Source organism: Salvelinus namaycush, chromosome 5 (assembly GCF_016432855.1).
Source record: "Salvelinus namaycush isolate Seneca chromosome 5, SaNama_1.0, whole genome shotgun sequence".
Taxonomy (NCBI): Eukaryota; Metazoa; Chordata; class Actinopteri; order Salmoniformes; family Salmonidae; genus Salvelinus; species Salvelinus namaycush.
This window is the reverse complement of record NC_052311.1, coordinates 18,822,799-18,843,354: the sequence shown is the minus strand read 5'-3', so window position 1 is coordinate 18,843,354 and position 20,556 is coordinate 18,822,799. Positions and strand designations below refer to the sequence as shown.

At 44.6% G+C, this 20,556-nt stretch overlaps 1 protein-coding gene across 1 annotated transcript in view; it reads right to left on the bottom strand.

Annotated features, from left to right (window-relative positions):
• LOC120048025 (follistatin-related protein 5-like) overlaps positions 1–20,298 on the bottom strand; it is a 244,119-nt gene extending 223,821 nt beyond the window's left edge. The window contains exon 1 of the mRNA XM_038993697.1: positions 20,194–20,298. The gene's annotated coding sequence lies outside the window, so the exon portion shown is untranslated. The remainder of the gene's footprint in view (positions 1–20,193) is intronic.
• Positions 20,299–20,556: the final 258 nt, after the last annotated feature.

The window sequence follows — 20,556 nt, the reverse complement described above, 5'->3', positions numbered from 1 at the left end:
TAGGCACTGGTGGTAATGGGCAGGAGACACGCACCATAGGGCTAGTGCGTGGAGGAGGAACAGGGCTCTGGAGACGCACAGGAGGCTTGGTGCGTGGTGCCGGAACTGGTGGTACCGGGCTGAAGACACGCACCATAGGGCTAGTGCGTGGAGGAGGAACAGGGCTCTGGAGACGCACAGGAAGCCTGGTGCGTGGTGTAAGCACTGCTGGTACTGGGCTGGGGCGGGGAGGTGGCGCCGGATATACCGGACCATGCAGGCGTACTGGCTCCCTTGAGCACTGAGCCTGCCCAACCTTACCTGGTTGTATGCTCCCCGTAGCCCGACCAGTGCGGGGAGGTGGAATAACCCGCACTGGGCTATGTAGGCGAACCGGGGACACCATGCGTAAGGCTGGTGCCATGTATGCCGGCCCGAGGAGACGCACTGGTGGCCAGATGCGTTGGGCCGGCTTCATGACATCCGGCTCAATACTCAATCTAGCCCTGCCAGTGCGGGGAGGTGGAATAACCCGCACCGGGCTATGCGCACGTACAGGAGACACCGTGCGCTCTACCGCATAACACGGTGTCTGCCCGTACTCTCGCTCTCCACGGTAAGATCGGGAAGTTGGCGCAGGTCTCCTACCTGACTTCGCCACACTACCCTTTAGCCACCCCCCAAGAAATTTTTGGGCTTGACTAACAGGCTTCCTACCGCGTCGTCGTGCTGCCTCCATTCGCCGGTATCCCTCCTCACACTGCGCCAGAGAATCCCAGGCGGGCTCCGGCACTTTCCTTGGGTCGATCGCCCACCTGTCGATCTCCTCCCACGTAGTGTAGCCCAGATCCTTCTCCTGCTTCCGGGCTAGCACCTCAAAACGCCGCCTCTCTGCTTTCGCTGCCTCCAGCTCAGCTTTGGGGCGGCGATATTCTCCTGGCTGTGCCCATGGACCTTTACCGTCCAATATTTCCTCCCATGTCCATGAATCCTGCGATCGCTGTTGCTTTCTCCCACGCCGCTTGGTCCTTTGTTGGTGGGTGATTCTGTAACGGCTGTCTAATGCCTCCTCCTCGGATGAGGAGGAGGAGTAAGGGTCGGACCAAAATGCAGCGTTGAATGTAGACATAATGAATTTATTAAAGAAACACGAAACACGAAAACTCTTACACAAACTACAAAACAACAAACGACGTAGACAGACCTGAACTTGAGAACTTACATATAGACACGAAGAACGCACGAACAGGAAAGACTAGCCAAACGAACGAACAAACGAAACAGTCCCGTGTGGTGCAACAGACACAGACACAGGAACAATCACCCACAAACAAACAGTGAGAACAGCCTACCTTAATATGGTTCTCAATCAGAGGAAACGTCAAACACCTGCCTCTAATTGAGAACCATATCAGGCAACACATTTAACCCAACATAGAAACACATAACATAGAATGCCCACCCCAACTCACGCCCTGACCAACTAAACACATACAAAAACAAGGAAAACAGGTCAGGAACGTGACATTTGCATTCAAGCCAGTGAATTCTAGGCGTTACAGCTGGATGAATCAACAGACATGGTGGGCCTGGCACAGCTCCTGGTATATGTCCGTTATGTTTATGGGGTGTCAATTAAGGAAGGCATCCTCTTCTGCAAACCACTGGAAACCAGGACAACAGGAGAGGATATTTTTTAAGTACTGGACAGCTTTGTGACATCAACTGATGGTGCAAAAGCCATGACAGGGAGACGTAGTGGACAGGTAACGCGCGTGCAAGCAGTTGCTCCCTATGCCACTTGGGTACACTGCAGCATCCACCGAGAGGCTCTTGCTGCCAAAGGAATGCCTGACAGCTTGAAATACGTTTTGGACACGACAGTGAAAATGGTTAACTTTGTTAAAGCAAGATCCCTGAACTCTCGTATATTTTCTGCACTATGCAATGATATGGGCAGCGACCATGTAACGCTTTTACAACATAGAAGTGTGCTGGTTATCAAGGGGCAAAGTACTGACACGTTTTTTTAAATTGAGAGACGAGCTTAAAGTTTTCATTACTGACCATCATTTTCACTTGTCTGACCGCTTGCATGATGACGAGTTTCTCACACGACTGGCCTATCTGGGTGATGTTTTTTCTCACCTGAATGATCTGAATCTAGGATTACAGGGACTCTCCACAACTATATTCAATGTGTGGGACAAAATTGAGGCTATAATTAAGAAGTTGGAGCTCTTCTCTGTCTGCATTAACAAGGACAACACACAGGTCTTTCTGTCATTGTATGATTTTTTTGTGTGCAAATGAATTCAAGCTTACGGACAATGTCAAATGTGATATAGCGAAGCACCTGAGTGAGTTGGGTGCGCAATTACGCAGGTACTTTCCCGAAATGGATGACACACACAACTGGATTCGTTATCCGTTTCATGCCCTGCCTCCAGTCTACTTACCGATATCTGAACAAGAGAGCCTCATCGAAATTGCAACAAGCGATTCTGTGAAAATGTAATTTAATCAGAAGCCACTGCCAAATTTCTGGATTGGGCTGCGCTCAGAGTATCCTGCCTTGGCAATCGTGCTGTTAAGACACTGATGCCCTTTGCAACCACGTACTTATGTGAGAGTGGATTCTCAGCCCTCACTAGCATGAAAACTAAATAAAGGCACAGCCTGTGTGTGGGAAAGGATTTAAGACTGAAACTCTCCAATACAACCCAACATTGCAGAGTTATGTGCATCCTTTCAAGCACACCCTTCTCATTAACCTGTGGTGAGTTATTCACTATGTGAGATGGTTAAATACAGAGCAAAATTATTGATTATTATTATATTATTATTTGTGCCCTGGTCCTATAAAAGCTCTTTGTCACTCCCCACGAGCCGGGTTGTGACAAAAACGTATTCTTATGTTTAATAAATGTATCGTATAGTGTGTGTGTGGCAGGCTTACAATGATGGCAAAAAACAACATTTGAGAGTGTGCTGACCCTGGTGCTAGAGGGGGTACGCAGCTGGAGGTAGAATGTTTGAAGAGGTATGGGACTATAAAAAGTTTGGGAACCACTGGTCCAGACCATGTGACCTGACCAGGGAAATAAGTAAGTCCACCGAGTGATCTTCACATCATGATTTAGTAAAGTGATTGGTCTACAGTTGCCCAATCCCAGCGCTCCACACTCCTACTCCTCCCCACTTGTGTTTTCCCATATACTCCAGCAAACAGATCCAATCCCCCGGTGAGCAGATCTCTTTAAGCATGCTCAGCAGTATTCTGTGTTAAGATCAATTCTGGGGTTGGAGTTACCGCTGTTTGTCTCCAAGATCCGCACTGGGAACAGTGGAACATCTGCTGTGCTCTGTGTGTCTGCCACACAAACATTCTCCCACGTCTTCTTTCCTAGAGTTATCGTGGCACTTCTCTCACTCCCACTGCCCGACAGCATTGTAGCTGACGCAGATAAAGGGATAGGAGAGATCCTTCAGTTTCAAAGCAGCACTGAACCTCCGGCACTACTGCTCTGCTCTTAACTCTGTAACTCTCACAGGCGTTGAGCTTATTTTGCTGTCTTGTTCTTTCTCCTAACAACCTACATATAGAATATATACAATAAACCCACTGTGGAGAAAATATAGAATCGAATCTTTCCGAATATGTTGCCCAAGAGAGATCATCTTTCTGAATATGTTGCCTAAGATATATAATCTTTCTGAATATGTTGCCCAAGAGAGGTAATCTTTCTCAATATGTTGCCCAAGAGATATAATCTTTATGAATATGTTGGCTAAGAGAGATAATCTTTATGAATATGTTGCCCAAACTTGCCCCTGCTCAAACCTACTTCTCATCAGAACCCAATGTTGCCTTTTGCCTACCTGCAACGTGGTGTATGTGCCTTCAACTCATATTCCTCACACTACCCCGGTCAGAACATACAGAACATATAAAACTCATATTGTTGCTTAGTATTATTACCACATACTATAGACTTGCAAGACAGATAATGTGTTGAAAATTGCAGCCTCTAGGCAATATATGCATGGTTATATGGGAACTCTACACCAATACCAACGTGTCCCTCTGACTACACATATAGAAAACATATGGACCTCTCAAATATCTCAATACATTTCCACAAATTAAAGGCATTGTGTAGTAAAATAGATAGAATATTTCTAAGCATGGGTGCACAGACAAAAACATGTAATGTGTACTTGGAAACGATTAATCTTCACCGACATGACAACAGATGTTTATTTGAGTGTATGGGTAGAAAAGGTGTCCCTCTTATGTGGTGTCTCTTTCACTGCCTGACTCGCTGCTGAGCTTACAATTGTATTCTCTGAAAACTATTGTGGATTCTGCCCAGTTGCAGCCTTTACATTGTCAGTTATCTGAAAGTTTTGATGGTGCAATGGATGAAACCACTCTCAATAGTTACGTTATATTAAAGGTACAATCCCTTCTGTGATGCATACACACTTCATTAAGTCATTTGTGCTGTCTCCATCATACTGCATTAAAAAACTAAGCTGACGGTACGCAAACGTAACATTTACATGTGCCGTTTTGTTGTGATCTCTGAACAGTAGATGACTGGCACCTCTCACAACCATACCACTTTAAAGTATCAGTATGTGACTGAGGTTTATCATCCTATACATGGGTAACAGTCATTCAGATGAAAAAGCCCTGAGAGATCTGTCCCATTGACCCCATAGACATAGACATAGACAAATAAACTGTCCTTAGACAATCCCTCTACCTAGAGGGCAATTATTAGCATCTTGGCAGCATGTCCATGAGTGGTCACATGACCTAAGCCATGGGGCATCAATCACGTGCCCGTCTTAAAAGGATAAGAGAGGAACCAGAAGACTAATCCTGGCCTATGGGCAGTGTACGGTGCCCATTCTAGGACAACCTCAAGCCTCACCTCGCCTTGTGAGAAACACAGCCACCAAATGCAGATGGAGGAAACAGAGTTGTACGCTCGCCCTCTCAGCCCTCCTTGTGAGTGGTGAGCCAAGAGTCTGAGGCTGTCCTAAAATGGACACCGAACAAACAATAAATATCCCTGACTCAATACATAAGGAACACAGCTTCTAAATGGCAGGCGGATAATGCCGGCGCACGCTTACCCCACCAGACAAGAGATGAGCAAGGAGACCGCCCTTTGTGTTCATTTGTGGTCTACATGTTCTGAGAGCATTATTTGTTATACCAAATCCTTTTTCTAAGGCTGTTATCTGGTTTCATTCAGATATCCATCACAACACATAAAATGTGATCACATGAGCTTTGAACGTATGCTTTGCGTATTGCATCCCCCCCCTCCCCCGCACTGAAGATAAATGTGCCCGCTGAAGGAGAAATGTCCAAATGCTTCGGAAGTGTGTGTGCGTGCATGCTTGCGTGCGTGCGTGTGGCTCTGTCCGTCTCCCTGACTGGCATGTCCATCAATCTGTCTGTCCGTAAAGCCAGACTTCTAACATCTGCACATACGAAACAAAGACATTCTACATACAAACTGTTTCCAAACGAATTACAGTATCCTGATATTAACATGAACTAAAGTTCCCCTCTTTCCTCCATGTATTCAGTCGGTTCTAAAATAAACCAGCACACATGAATGCTTAGATCACATGTACAAGTAACACTGTGGCGACAAAGCCCTCCTCTCAAAAGGTAATCTTTGATAAATAATCCTTGGAAATCCTGAGAAACACTTGAAAAATAAATATGGAATTTCTATGACCAAGCGGGTCAGCAGTGATTATCTCTCAGCTCTCAGCACCACCAGCAGAATGCAACAACATTATCAGCAGTCAACGAGATATTGCCGTCAATTCAATTTGGATAAAAGTACCATTCAATGTACTAGAAGTCTCATAATACTTAATTATATTGGGTATGAATGCACTACAAGCCATTTCGAATGCAAGGCTTACTTTTACTGGTCTTACACTGTGGTCAATGACTTGAGATTACTTACTAAAATGTAACTTAATTTATCCTCAGAGTGTGTTGCATTATTCACCTGGTTTTGGACAACCACCTGTGATAAAGTTACTGGCCTTGGGAAAAATAACAATCTATGTCTCAAAGAACTGAATGTCTGTTACGCCCTGACCTTAGAGATCCTTTTTATGTCTCTTTTTGGTTTGGTCAGGGTGTGATTTGGGGTGGGCATTCTATGTTTTGTTTTTCTATGATTTTCTATTTCTATGTTTTGGCCGGGTATGCTTCTCAATCAGGGACAGCTGTCTATCGTTGTCTCTGATTGGGAACCATACTTAGGTAGCCCTTTTTCCCACCTGTTTTGTGGGAAGTTGACTTTTGTTTGGGGCACATAGCCTGTAGCTTCACGGTTAGTTTTTGTAGTGTTTATTGTTTTGTTCGGCGTCTTTTCAATTAAATAAAGAAAATGTACGCTTACCACGCTGCTCCTTGGTCCTCATCTTTCAACACCCGTGACAGAACTTCCCACCACCAAAGGACCAAGCAGCGTGGTAGAAAGGACTCCTGGACATGGGAAGAGATCCTGGATGGTAAGGGACCCTGGAGGCAGGCTGGGGAGTATCGCCGTCCAAGGGAGGAACTGGAGGCAGCTAAGGCAGAGCGGCAGCGTTATGAGGGAACAAGGCTGGCAAAGAAGTCCGAGAGGCAGCCCCACAAAAGAATTTGGGGAGGGCACACGGAGAGTGTGGCTGAGTCAGGTTGGAGACCTGAGCCAACTCCCCATGCTTACCGTGGCGAGCATGTGACTGGTCAGGCCCCGTGCTATGGGGTGATGCGCACTGTGTCTCGGTTGAGCATTCACAGGCCGGTGTGCTCGGTGCCAGCGTCCCGCATTTGCCGGGTGGAAGTGGGCATCCAGCCAGAATGGGTTGTGCCACCTCTGCACTCGAGACCGCCAGTGCGCCTCCACGGCCCAGTGTATCCGGTGCCTCGGCCAAGGAAGAAGCCTCCTGTATGTCTCCCCAGCCTGGTGAGTCCTGTGCCTGCTCCCAGAGCCAGGCCTCCTGTGTGTCTCTCCACTCCAGAGACGGCCTCCAGCCCGGAGCCTCCAGAGACGTTCTCCAGTCCGGAGCCTCCAGAGACGGCCTCCAGTCTGGGGCCCGCAACGAGGGTGCCCAGTCCGGGGCCCGCAACGAGGGTCCCCAGTCCGGGGTCGGCGACGAGGGTCCCCGCACCTGAGCCGCCACCACGGATGGATGCCCACCCAGACCCTCCCCTATAGGTTTAGGTTTTGCGGCCGGAGTCCGCACCTTTGGGGGGGGGGGGGTACTGTCACGCCCTGACCTTAGAGATCCTTTTTATGTCTCTTTTTGGTTTGGTCAGGGTGTGATTTGGGGTGGGCATTCTATGTTTTGTTTTTCTATGATTTTCTATTTCTATGTTTTGGCAGGGTATGGTTCTCAATCAGGGACAGCTGTCTATCATTGTCTCTGATTGGGAACCATACTTAGGTAGCCCTTTTTCCCACCTGTTTTGTGGGAAGTTGACTTTTGTTTAGGGCACATAGCCTGTAGCTTCACGGTTAGTTTTTGTAGTGTTTATTGTTTTGTTCGGCGTCTTTTCAATTAAATAAAGAAAATGTACGCTCACCACGCTGCACCTTGGTCCTCATCTTTCAACACCCGTGACAATGTCACACCTTCAGTGGGATTGTTGCAGCAATCCATGTTCATATATTGTACGGTAGATACAAGAAAATACTTAGGCATTGAAATAAAAGTGAAATTACTTTGCTATGCAAGAACAATAGAAGCAGGGCTTTCCACGATCGATACACAACATTACATAAACACAGTGATATATAAAGAAGGCCAGAACAATGTAGTCACACTTGGCCAGTGCTGTGATGTGCAGCTAGTTGTGACACGTGCAACTATTAAAATGTGACGCATGGTCAGACTCCTTAGCATGGTCAATAGCAATGGCCTGCTGTTCCTCCTACATAACAACCAGAGAGCAAACAGCAAAGACAATAACAACAACATTCAGTGTTTTGATCTCCACCCAATAACCACGCACACACACACAAACACATACATATGCACCACACAAGCACACACAGTCACACACACCCTACTCTACATACAGGATTACCACACAGCCACAGGGGCTGAGCTTGTGTTAACCCGTTCTCCCCCATCCTGTTAATGAACTAGATAACAGTGACCTGACCATCTGCCTTCAAGACCAAAAGGATCAACCCACACAGGGTTAAAGATAGGCATACTGTAAGCAGCAGACAGCTTGAGCTCCATGTATAAACATGTCACATGTTTACATTAATACTGGATCGCTGAAATGGTGATAATGTTGCACTAATGAAAGTGTTACATCATGGCAGGGATTAATACTGCACTGATGGAAATCCACACTATGAGCAAATAGCATTGTTGTGCCACAATGAAGTGAACTTGAAAGGAAAAATAAGAAATAATGAACCACACTATTACAATTGGATTCTTACAGTTTTTGAATGACTCACTAAGCTAAGTGCTAACATGTTCATTGAGATGTAAACACCCTCATCTGTAACTGCTCTCTATCTGTCCTACAATAGCATTCCTAGGCTGTGTTATTCATGGATCCCACATAGACCTAATGGAGAGAAAGCCAGTCCAAGTCAACAAGCAACACTACATCGCCAGAAGTATGTGGACACCTGCTCATCGAACATCTCATTCCAAAATCATGGGCATTAAAATGGAGTTGGTTCCCCCTTTGCTGCTATAACATCCTCCACTCTTCTGGGAAGGCTTTGAACTAGATGTTGGAACATTGCTGTGGGGACTTGTTTCCATTCAGCCACAAGAGAATTAGTGAAGTCGGGCACTAATGTTGGGCAATTAGGCCAATTCATCACAAAGATGTTTGATGGGGTTGAGGTCAGGGCTCTGTGCAGGCCAGTCAAGTTCTTCCACACCAATCTCAACAAACTATTTTTATATGGACATGGCTTTGTGCATGGGGGCATTGTCATGCTGAAACAGGAAAGAGCCTTCCCCAAACTGTTTCCACAACATTGGACACACAACATCGTCTAGAATGTCATTGTATGCTGTATGCTGTAGCGTTAAGATTTCCCTTCGCTGGAACTAAGGGGCCTAGCGCAAACCCCGAAAAACAGCCCCAGACCATTATTCCTCCTCCACCAATCTTTACAGTTGGCACTATGCGTTGGGGCAGGTAGCGTTCGCCTGGCATTCGCCAAACGCAGATGGTGACGCGTGATTCATTACTCCAGATAACGCGTTTCCACTGCTCCAGAGTCCAATGGTGGCGAGCATAACACCACTCCAGCCAAAGCTTGGCATTGCGCATGGTGATTTAAGGCTTGTTTGCGACTGCTTGGCCATGGAAACCCGTTTCATGAAGCCCCCGACGAACCGTTCTTGCGCTGACGTTGCTTCCAGAAGCAGTTTGGAACTCAGTATTGCAACCGAGGACAGACGATTTGTACGCACTACACGCTTCAGCACTCGGCAGTCCCCACTTTACGGCTGAGCCGTTGTTGCTCCTGGACGTTTCTACTTCACAATAACAGCACTTATAGTTGACCGGGGCAGCTCTAGCAGGGCAGAAATTTGACAAACTGACTTATTGGAAAGGTGGCATCCGATGATGGTGCCATGTTGAAAGTCATTGAGCTCTTCAGTAAGGACATTCTACTGCCAATGTTTGTCTATGGAGATTTTATGACTGTGCTCAAATTCATACACCTGTCAGCAACTGGTGTGGCAGAAATAGCCAAATCCACTAATTTGAAGGGGTATGCATAAGTGTATTTCTCACAGCCCATCAAATAGTGACTTTGCCAGTCTATAGCCATGAATAACCCCTATTCCAACACACTGTCATTCAAATGTTACAGTAAGTTAAGTTCCTAAGTGACCGCTAACCCCTCACCCTAAACACTTTGGTCTGGTTTGCCAGACACAGTTTAAGCATTGAGGGTCAGGGTAGAGTAGTATGATACAAGTTTTTACAAAACATTTACTCCCTCACTGTAGTATTCTATTCGTATTTCATCCCCTTTCCCCCCTACCATCCCTACTTCTCCTACCATCACTACCATCAACACCATCCCTACCATCCCTACAACCACTACCATACATGCCAACAATACCATCACTAGCATCACTACCATCATAACCATCACTGCCATCCCTACCACAACTTCCACTCTAACATCCCTACCATTGACTACCATCATCTCCATCCCTACCACTAGCATCACTACAATCCCTATCACCCCGAGCACCACTACCACCCCTACCATCACTCCCATCCCTACCATCACTTTCACCAATAACATCCCTACCATCTCCACAATCACTACCATAACTACAGTCACTACCATTCCTACCATCACTACCACAACTACCACCACTACCCTCACTACTATCACCACCATCCCTACCATCACTACCATCATTACCATCCCTACCACTAGCATCACTACAATCCCTACCACCCCCAGCACCTGTACCACCCCTACCATCACTACCATCCCCACCATCACTTCCACCAATAACATACCTACCATCTCCACAATCACTACCATCACTACCATCCCTATCATCACCATCATCACTAGCATCACAAACATCAATACCATCAATAACATAACAACCATCCCTACCATCAACACAATCCCTACTATCACCACCCTCCCTACCATAACTACCATCCCTACAATCAATACCATCACCACCATCACTGCCATCCCTACAATCACTACCATCACTACCATCACCACCATCCTTACCATCACCAAATCTCTAATTATCACTACCATCAGTACCATCACCACCATCACTAACATCCCTAAAATCACCACCATCATCACCATCACTTCCACCACTAACATCCCTACCATCACCACCATCACTACCATCACTACCATAACTACTTTCACTACCATCATCACCATGCCTACCACCACTACCATCCCTGCCATCACTACCATCACATCCATCCCTACCATCACTACCACAACTACCATTACGAACATCCCTACCATAACTACAATCACCACCATCCCTAAAACAACCATCACTACTATCCCTACCATCACTACCAGCACTACCTTCACCACCATCATCACAATCCCTAAGTATCACTACTACCAGTACCATCCCTACCATCACCACCATCCTCACCAACACTTCCACAACTAACATCCCTACCATCTCCACAATCACTACCACCACTACCATAACTACTTTCACCACCATCACCACCATCCCTCCCATCAATACCATCACCACCATCCCTCCTATCACTACCATCACCAACATCCCTACCATATCCACAATCACTACCACCACTACCATCTCTACCATTACAACCATCACTACCATCACCACCATCCCTACCATCCCTACCACAACCACCACCACCACTAACATCCCTACCATTACAACCATCACTACCATCACCACCATCCCTACCACAACAACCACCACCACTAACATCCCTACCATGACTACCATCACCACCATCCCTACAACTACCACCACTACCATCACCATCACCACCACTACCACAACCATCACCACCATCACCACCATCACTACACACCACCATCTCTACCATCACAACCATCCCTACCATCACAACCATCACCACCATCACTACCATCACTACCATCACTACCACCACTACCACCACTACCATCACCACAATCACTACCACCAATACCATTCAAACTGTCAGTATCATCACAATCATCCCTACCATCACCACCATCTCTACCATCACTACCATCAATTCCATCTATACCATCACAACCATCTCTCCCATCACTACCATCACCACCATCCCTCCCATCACTACCATCACCAACATCCCTACCATATCCACAATCACTACCACCCAATCACTACCACGATCCCTACCATTACAACCATCACTACCATCACCACCATCCCTACCATCCCTACCACAACTACCACCACTAACATCCCTACCATGACTACCATCACCACCATCCCTACAACTACCACCACTACCATCACCACCATCACCACCATCCCTACCACCACTACCACCACAACCATCACCACCATCACTACCCTCATTACCATTACTACCATCACCACCATCACTACACACCACCATCACTGCCATCACAACCATCCCTACCATCACCACCATCCCACCATCACTAAAACCACTACTATCACTACAATCACCACTATCCCCACCATCACTACCACCACTACCATCACTCCCATCCCTGCCATTACTTCCACCACTACCATCCTGACCATCATTACCACAACAACCATCACTACCATCCCCACCATCCCTACCATCACTAAAACCACTACCATCACTACCATTACCACCATCAGCACCACTATCACTTCCATCCCTACCACCACTACCATCACTACCATCACCACCATCACTACCAGTAGTCTAGATACAAGAAAAGACCTTGACATTATCTCTATAATAAAGCTGAGAAAAGAACTGAAGAAATAGACAATGAAATAAAAGTGAAATGACTTTTCTTTACAAGCGCAATAGAAGCATGGCTTTCCACTACCATCCCTACCACCACTACCATCACAACCATCACTACCATCCCTACCATCCCTACCACCACTACCATCACAACCATCACTACCATCACTACTATCACTACCCTCATTACCATTACTGCCATCACAACCATCACCACCATCACTAATATCTCTTTCACCACTACCATCACTACCATCACCACCATCCCTACTGTACCATCACTACCATCCCTACCATCACTACCATCACCACCATCACTACCAGTAGTCTAGATACAAGAAAATACCTTGACATTATCTCTATAATAAAGCTGAGAAAAGAACTGAAGAAATAGACAATGAAATAAAAGTGAAATGACTTTTCTTTACAAGCGCAATAGAAGCATGGCTTTCCACTACCATCCCTACCATCACTACCACCACTACCATCACAACCATCACTACCATCCCTACCATCCGTACCAACACTACCATCCCTACCATCACAACCATCACTACCATCCCTACCATCCCTACCACCACTACCATCACAACCATCACTACCATCACTACTATCACCACCATCCCTACTGTACCATCACTACCATCCCTACCATCACTACCACCACCACCATCACAACCATCACTACCATCCCTACCATCCCTACCACTACTACCATCACAACCATCACTACTATCACTACCCTCATTACCATTACTGCCATCACAACCATCACCACCATCACTAATATCTCTTTAACCACTACCATCACTACCATCACCACCATCACTACCAGTAGTCTAGATACAAGAAAAGACCTTGACATTATCTATATAATAAAGCTGAGAAAAGAACTGAAGAAATAGACAATGAAATAAAAGTGAAATGACTTTGCTTTACAAGCGCAATAGAAGCATGGCTTTCCACTACCATCCGTACCAACACTACCATCACAACCATCACTACCATCCCTACCATCCCTACCACCACTACCATCACTACCACCACTACCATCCGTACCAACACTACCACCACTACCATCACAACCATCACTACCACCACTACCATCACAACCATCACTACCATCACTACTATCACTACCACCACTACCATCCGTACCAACACTACCACCACTACCATCACAACCATCACTACCATCACTACCATCACAACCATCACTACCATCCCTACCATCCCTACCACCACTACCATCCCTACCATCCCTACCATCCGTACCATCCCTACCACCACTACCATCACAACCATCACTACCATCCGTACCAACACTACCACCACTACCATCACAACCATCACTACCATCCCTACCATCCCTACCACCACTACCATCACAACCATCACTACCATCCGTACCAACACTACCACCACAACCATCACATCCGTACCAACACTACCACCACAACCATCACTACCATCCGTACCAACACTACCACCACTACCATCACAACCATCACTACCATCCCTACCATCCCTACCAACACTACCATCACAACCATCACTACCATCCGTACCAACACTACCACCACTACCATCACAACCATCACTACCATCCCTACCATCCCTACCACCACTACCATCACAACCATCACTACCATCCGTACCAACACTACCACCACTACCATCACAACCATCACTACCATCACTACCATCACTACCACCACTACCATCACAACCATCACAACCATCACTACCATCACTACTATCACTAGAGGTGAAATTCAGAAATCTCAGAAAAGCAGTACTAATCTGGGATCAGTTTTGCCTTTTTAGATAGCAATGATTAAACTGTGGGGACCTGATCCTAGATCAGAACTTCTAGACGCTTCATGAATACAGGCTGAGATTCCTGATGATTTCCTTTCGGGAAAGAAATATGCCACTTTGAGTAGCGAATGTGCACGCGTTGGTTTTGTCCCAAGGGTAATTGCCAAGTCATTGTAACGGGAGGCAGAGCGCACATTAATTCCTGCTGTTTCATCAATGCCTGTCTACTGAGGAATGTATTATGTTTGGTATTCCAACAACATTATTACATCAACATGTGTTGATTATGAGGTGCTATTCTGTGTGTGTGTGTGTGTGTATGTGTGTGTGTGTGTGTGTGTGTGTGTGTGTGTGTGTGTGTGTGTGTGTGTGTGTGTGTGTGTGTGTGTGTGTGTGTGTGTGTGTGCGTGTGCGTGTGTGGATGTGTGAAATGTTGTATCATGCATGCTTGTATACCTACATACCTGTTTATGTAAAGAGAGTTGTTATAGGTCACTTGCCTCATCATCACTCATGTAACATTCATCCCACTACAGGCCATCCACAACTTCAATAGACACTGATAGAAACTGATTGATAAAAGTATAAAGCCCTCAAACTCAACTCTGGACCTAGAAGCCAGTTCCATTGTGTTTTTTCATTATTCCCCTCTAATCAGAGACTGATTTAGACCTGGTACACCAGGTGGGTGCAATTAATTATTACACCAGGTGGGTGCAATTATAATTATCAGAAAACCGGCAGGTTCCGGACCTCGGTTCCGGAGTCTGTGTTTCTGTCTGTCTGTGAGTCTGTCTGTCTGTCTGTCTGTCTGTCTGTCTGTCTGTCTGTCTGTCTGTCTGTCTGTCTGTCTGTCTGTCTGTCTGTCTGTCTGTCTGTCTGTCTGTCTGTCTGTCTGTCTGTCTGTTTATGAGTCTGTCTGTTGGCACAAACCCATTAAATGGAAGCTCACAATTAGAAACAGCTGATCGATAGAGTGAGTGGACAGCATGGGCGATGCTTGAATATTAATAGCGTTACTGGTTGAATGACTGTTAAAAGCATCTTCTCCATATTCATAGCCTTTTAATGAATTTGAATCAAGGTGGCTCTGCCGGCTTTCTTTAAATGCAACTCCATATTCTTAGCCTTCTAATGAACTTGAATCAATGTGGCTCTGCCGGCTTTCTTTAAATGCAACTCCATATTCTTAGCCTTCTAATGAACTTGAATCAATGTGGCTCTGCAGGCTTTCTTTAAATGCAATGTAGGTACCTGACATGAGAGGTTGAGCTGTGTAGTGAAATGGCAAAGAAGGTTGAAATATATCTGGAAAGTTTGGGGAGATGGCCTATGCATCCCTAATTCAAAGGGCACTACCATTTCATTAATAGTCTGGGAGTTTCTAATGAGTTTCTAATGACTGTTATCTTCTAGTTTGGATGGCAAGGGGCAGAGAGAAGTAGAGGGTCATTATAGGCCTGTCAGAGACAGACAATCCAAAAACACATTGCGTAGATTTTCTCCAATCAACCCATTTAATCAACAAAGAGGTCATTAGAATAAAACAATGAAATACTTAAGAGTTTATTCAAACCGAGAAGCACTATCCAGTCGGACTTAAAGACTAAGATACAGTACAACAATTGAAAGGGGGGAATCAAACATATAGAATGAATGGCCATCACGGTCTCATACAAGACTATGCCTATAACTAAATGAGTTACGCGCAGCGAGAGAGAGGATGAAAATAAAACTCGAGTATAATCCCTCAGCCGCTAACGGTGTCACTCAAGGATTAGTGTGCTAAAGAAAAAAATAACACGCTAAATACTATGCAGCGAAATTAAACGCCCGAAGCACTGGCATGGAGCGTCCCTGACATTCCCCAAAATATTGACTTTGTTTCAGATCTAGGCTACCCCTCACGGAATTCTAGCAGGCTACAGTAGCGGAGTAGCCTATAGCGCACTAACATAGAGTAAACCATGAAGACTTAACTCGCAACTTCATTGCCATCAACTGAACTGTAGCCTATTGCCTACAGTTCAGACGGCATAGATTAGTTTATCAAGACCTGTGGTAAGTAAAGTAAATCCCAAACCTGATACATATATTCTTTGAATATTTTATTTAAATAAGAGGACAGATTTCAGGTAATGGGGAAATAGTTTTACGGAGGGATTTGCCCTTGATGTCGATTACATTGCAGTTCGATGATAAATTAAACACACTTTTATGTAAGGTGCACTTTTAGTGGGCTATGTTTTATATTTATATTCACATTTCACATTTTTCATTTGTTTTTAGCAGAAGAAACACTAGAAATATCTATGTCTATTGTGTTTTACCTGTATGTCCAGACGCAAACCATCCAGAAGGATAATCCGCACGAGATTAGAAAAAAAACTGTAGTTCACAACAACTATATATCAAATGGATTAGATGAAATCCACCGTTTGTAACTAGAAATCCACACAATATACCTTAGAATAAGTTTATAAACGGGTAGTCTGTAAATCCTTTTCGAATACCATCAACCATTTTGTATAAAGAGCGAATCCCTGATTTTCAGCACAGCACCACCGGAGGAGTGGACAGCTCCGTTAGAAGCAGCGGTCTAACCTCACTCTCTTGTCTCCTGTGCCACTGAGGCACCAGCCACCAGCTCCAACCTCACCTACTGGCTGCGTCCCGATCCGATTTACATACAATCACAGGACGAACCAATCAAAAGCCCCGCAGAAAGCTCCTCCAGAGCGAGAGTGGAGACAGACAATCTGCCTCGTCTGATTTCATTCGCTGGATATTATTGTCCTTGATTTGAGATGAATTGGGGTTGGGGGGATGTCGAATGTCCCCCTTCCTACTGTTCAGAATTTTGCGACACTGAAATTAGTCAGTCAAGTCCTGCAAACCATCATGCAAGTAAGTCACCATTAACAGAGGAGGTATTACAAATACATACTAATACAATAATCAATGTTTTCGGGAAATTATTCATAATTTGCTCATCAATGTGCACATTATCAAATGGTACCACATTTTTTTCTGAACTGAACAGTGTTGTAAAAGCATATTCCTTCAAGTTATTCTACCAAACACAGAACCTTTTCAATGGAAATTGAGCTGACAACATCTCAATAAATTGATATGGTAAACCAGGAACCCTATCCTTCTTGAAACAATAGTGAAGCTGAACAATTATCTTTGAATTCCAGGCTAGGGTATGTGTATAGGCTTATTCAAATATAATTTTATTTTAAGTCACCAAGCATGATCAACATTCAAGCCAAAATAGCTATGTGTCACGTACACCATTAACATAATCAAACATGATGCACACGGATAGTCATCCAGCCCCATATGTCAACCATGTCATTGCCACTGCCAAATCAAGTTACAGCATGATTTATGGTTGGAATAAGTGGAAACCTTCCATATAACATTCTCCCAACGGGCTTGTGTGTATCATGGCACATCTGTGCACAGAAGACCCATCTCACCCAGATATTGCTGAAATTGCATCGATTTATCATATTGTCATACATTTACATGTGAAATATGGTATTGGAGAAAACAGGGGAAATATGTAAATGTCAATATGTGCATGAGAACTAAGCATGATTATTTCAGACATTGAATGGGCAAAAACATCCAGTCTTATGTGTCTCTTATTTTGAGAAGGATTATGATGGTACTCTAATGGGGTGTGGAAGCAATACCACAGATGTGATTTTGTGACTGGAGTTTCACATTCTATTATCCATGAAAGTGTTCTGCAGAGCTCCAGATTGCATTGTCAACCTCGGCTACAACCACTGTGACAGGCTGAATTACTAGGCCTTGGCGCATGGGACCCCGGGCCCCACACTCAGACTTGGTTGGCACTTATGGTTCTGAGACGGTTGTGTAAGAAGAATCAGAGTGATGTTAGATGATCTCTCTTCTCGACCTCTTGACACCAACACAAAGCTCTCAGTGTGATGCCTTGGTAAAATTATCTGACAAGGGACACCTTTGTCTTTGTCTGAATATTTTTTTTAAACTCCTATCCAGCCTTTGTGTGCAATGTATTATTATTAGTGCATTCATCTGCTCTTATTCATATGTATTGACTGTTACAAGGAGTCATAAGCTCCTTTATACTGAACAAAAATATAAACGCAATATGCAACAGTTCATATGAGGAAATCAGTTAATAAAAACAATTAATTAGGCCCTAATATATGGATTTCACATGACTGGGCAGGGGTGCAGCTATACTGTAGGTGGGCCTGGGAGGGCATAGGCCCACCCACTTGGGAGCCAGCCCCCCCAGACCATCCCGCAGGTGTAGAAGCCGGATGTGGAGGTCCTGGGCTGGAGTGGTTGCACATGGTCTGCGGTTGTGAGGCCGGTTGGACACACTGCCAAATTCTCTAAAACGACGTTGGAGTCGGCTTATGATAGAGAAATTAACATTCAATTCTCTGGCAATAGCTCTGGTGGACATTCCTTCAGTCAGCATGCCAATTGCACACTCCCTAAAAACTTGAGACATTTGTGGCATTGTGTTGTGTGACAAAACAACACATTTTAAAGTGGCCTTTTATTGTACCCAGCACAAGGTGTACCTGTGTAATGATCATACTGTTTGATCAGCTTGTTGATAAGCCACACCTGTCAGGTGGATGGATTATCTTGACAAAGGGTAAAATGCTCACTAACAGGGATGTTAACATATTTGTGCACACCATTTGAGAGAAATAATCTTTTTGTGCATATGGAACATTTCTGGGATCTTTTCTTTCAGCTCATGAAACATGGGACCAGCACTTTACATTTTGCATTTATAGTTATTTCAGTGTAGTTAGCCTTATAATGCATAATGTCACCTGTTTGTGAAGCTTAATTAATACATTTAGTCAGTATGCGTTTATCACGCCTGTTTTAATAAGCCTTCATATGTTAAAGTAATCCTTAGTAGGACTAGCACTAAGGGCCAAAATAAGGGCACTTTAAATGCCATTCATAATGCATTACACTTAGACAGATCACAGAAAGGGTTACCAAAGCATCAGCAACATCAACACAACCCAAACTAACCTAAGATGGAGACAACAGTTATTTAGGACTTTGAACCTTTAAGAACAGATTAAATGTGTTCTTGGAACGTTCTTGTAACATCAGACAAATGTTTTGGTACAAACATTCTATAATCATCAGTACAGCAGGACAGTTTTTTATGTTATGAGAGCATTTGCCTCAACCTAACGAATGTTTTGGGAACTTTCACAGAAGCAACTTACTTTTGATGGGAATACATTACTGACACATTGTGTCATTACATAACTTGGAAACCTATGATACCTTTTGGGGAATGTTCTGTGGTAGTTATTACAGACATTCCAAAGATATTTCATTTTTATTTTATTTTATAAAAAAACCTTCTTTGAACTTTGGGGGGATGTTATCATCCTGATGTTAGATAGAAGCTCCCAAGTGGCGCAGCGGTCTATGGCACTGCATCTCAGTGCTAGAGGTGTCACTACAGACCCTTGTTTGATTCCAGGCTGAATCACAACTGGCCGTGATTGGGAGTCCCAGAGGGTGGTGCACAATTGGCTTAGTGTTGTCTGGGTTTGGCCGGGGTAGGCCGTCATTGTAAATAAGAATTTGTTCTTAACTGGCTTGCCTAGTTAAATAAATAAATTGAATTTTAAAAATAACCCTAATTTGAATTTCTTGATAATCTTGGCTAATATTCTGGGAATGTTCCCGGTTTGCTTGGTGGCCACTGACTTGGCAGTGATATATTATCTTGAGAGTTGAGACACTGACTTCTGAAGTTGTGGGCGAGTTGGAGAAACACCTTCCCTCGATTCCACTTCCAGTCCCTGGAATCTCTGTCTGAAAGAGAAATCATTACTCACCATCAGTAAATAGGGGTTCAGTCTCAGGGCAGTATGATCCAACCAGAGCCCACCCACCTTAGCTGGCAGCCTGGATGTTCTTCCACCAAGCCTGGGCAGGGAGAGTCTGAGAGAGGAAAAAATATGATTCATATTAGTTGGGTCAGTTAACGTGTCAATCAGTAATTTAAGCAATAAAAAAGTGCACTCCCCGCCCATGTTTTGGTGGAAAGCTGAGGGATGGTGCTGGAGAAATGTAACCACTCTCAAATTCATAGACAGAGCTATGGATGCAAGGAGTGGCCATCCATGATATTAAAATTAAAGTTTTAACCAAGTTTTGAGGCTATATAGTGTTTGTTTACATTTACTTTGTTTACAAAC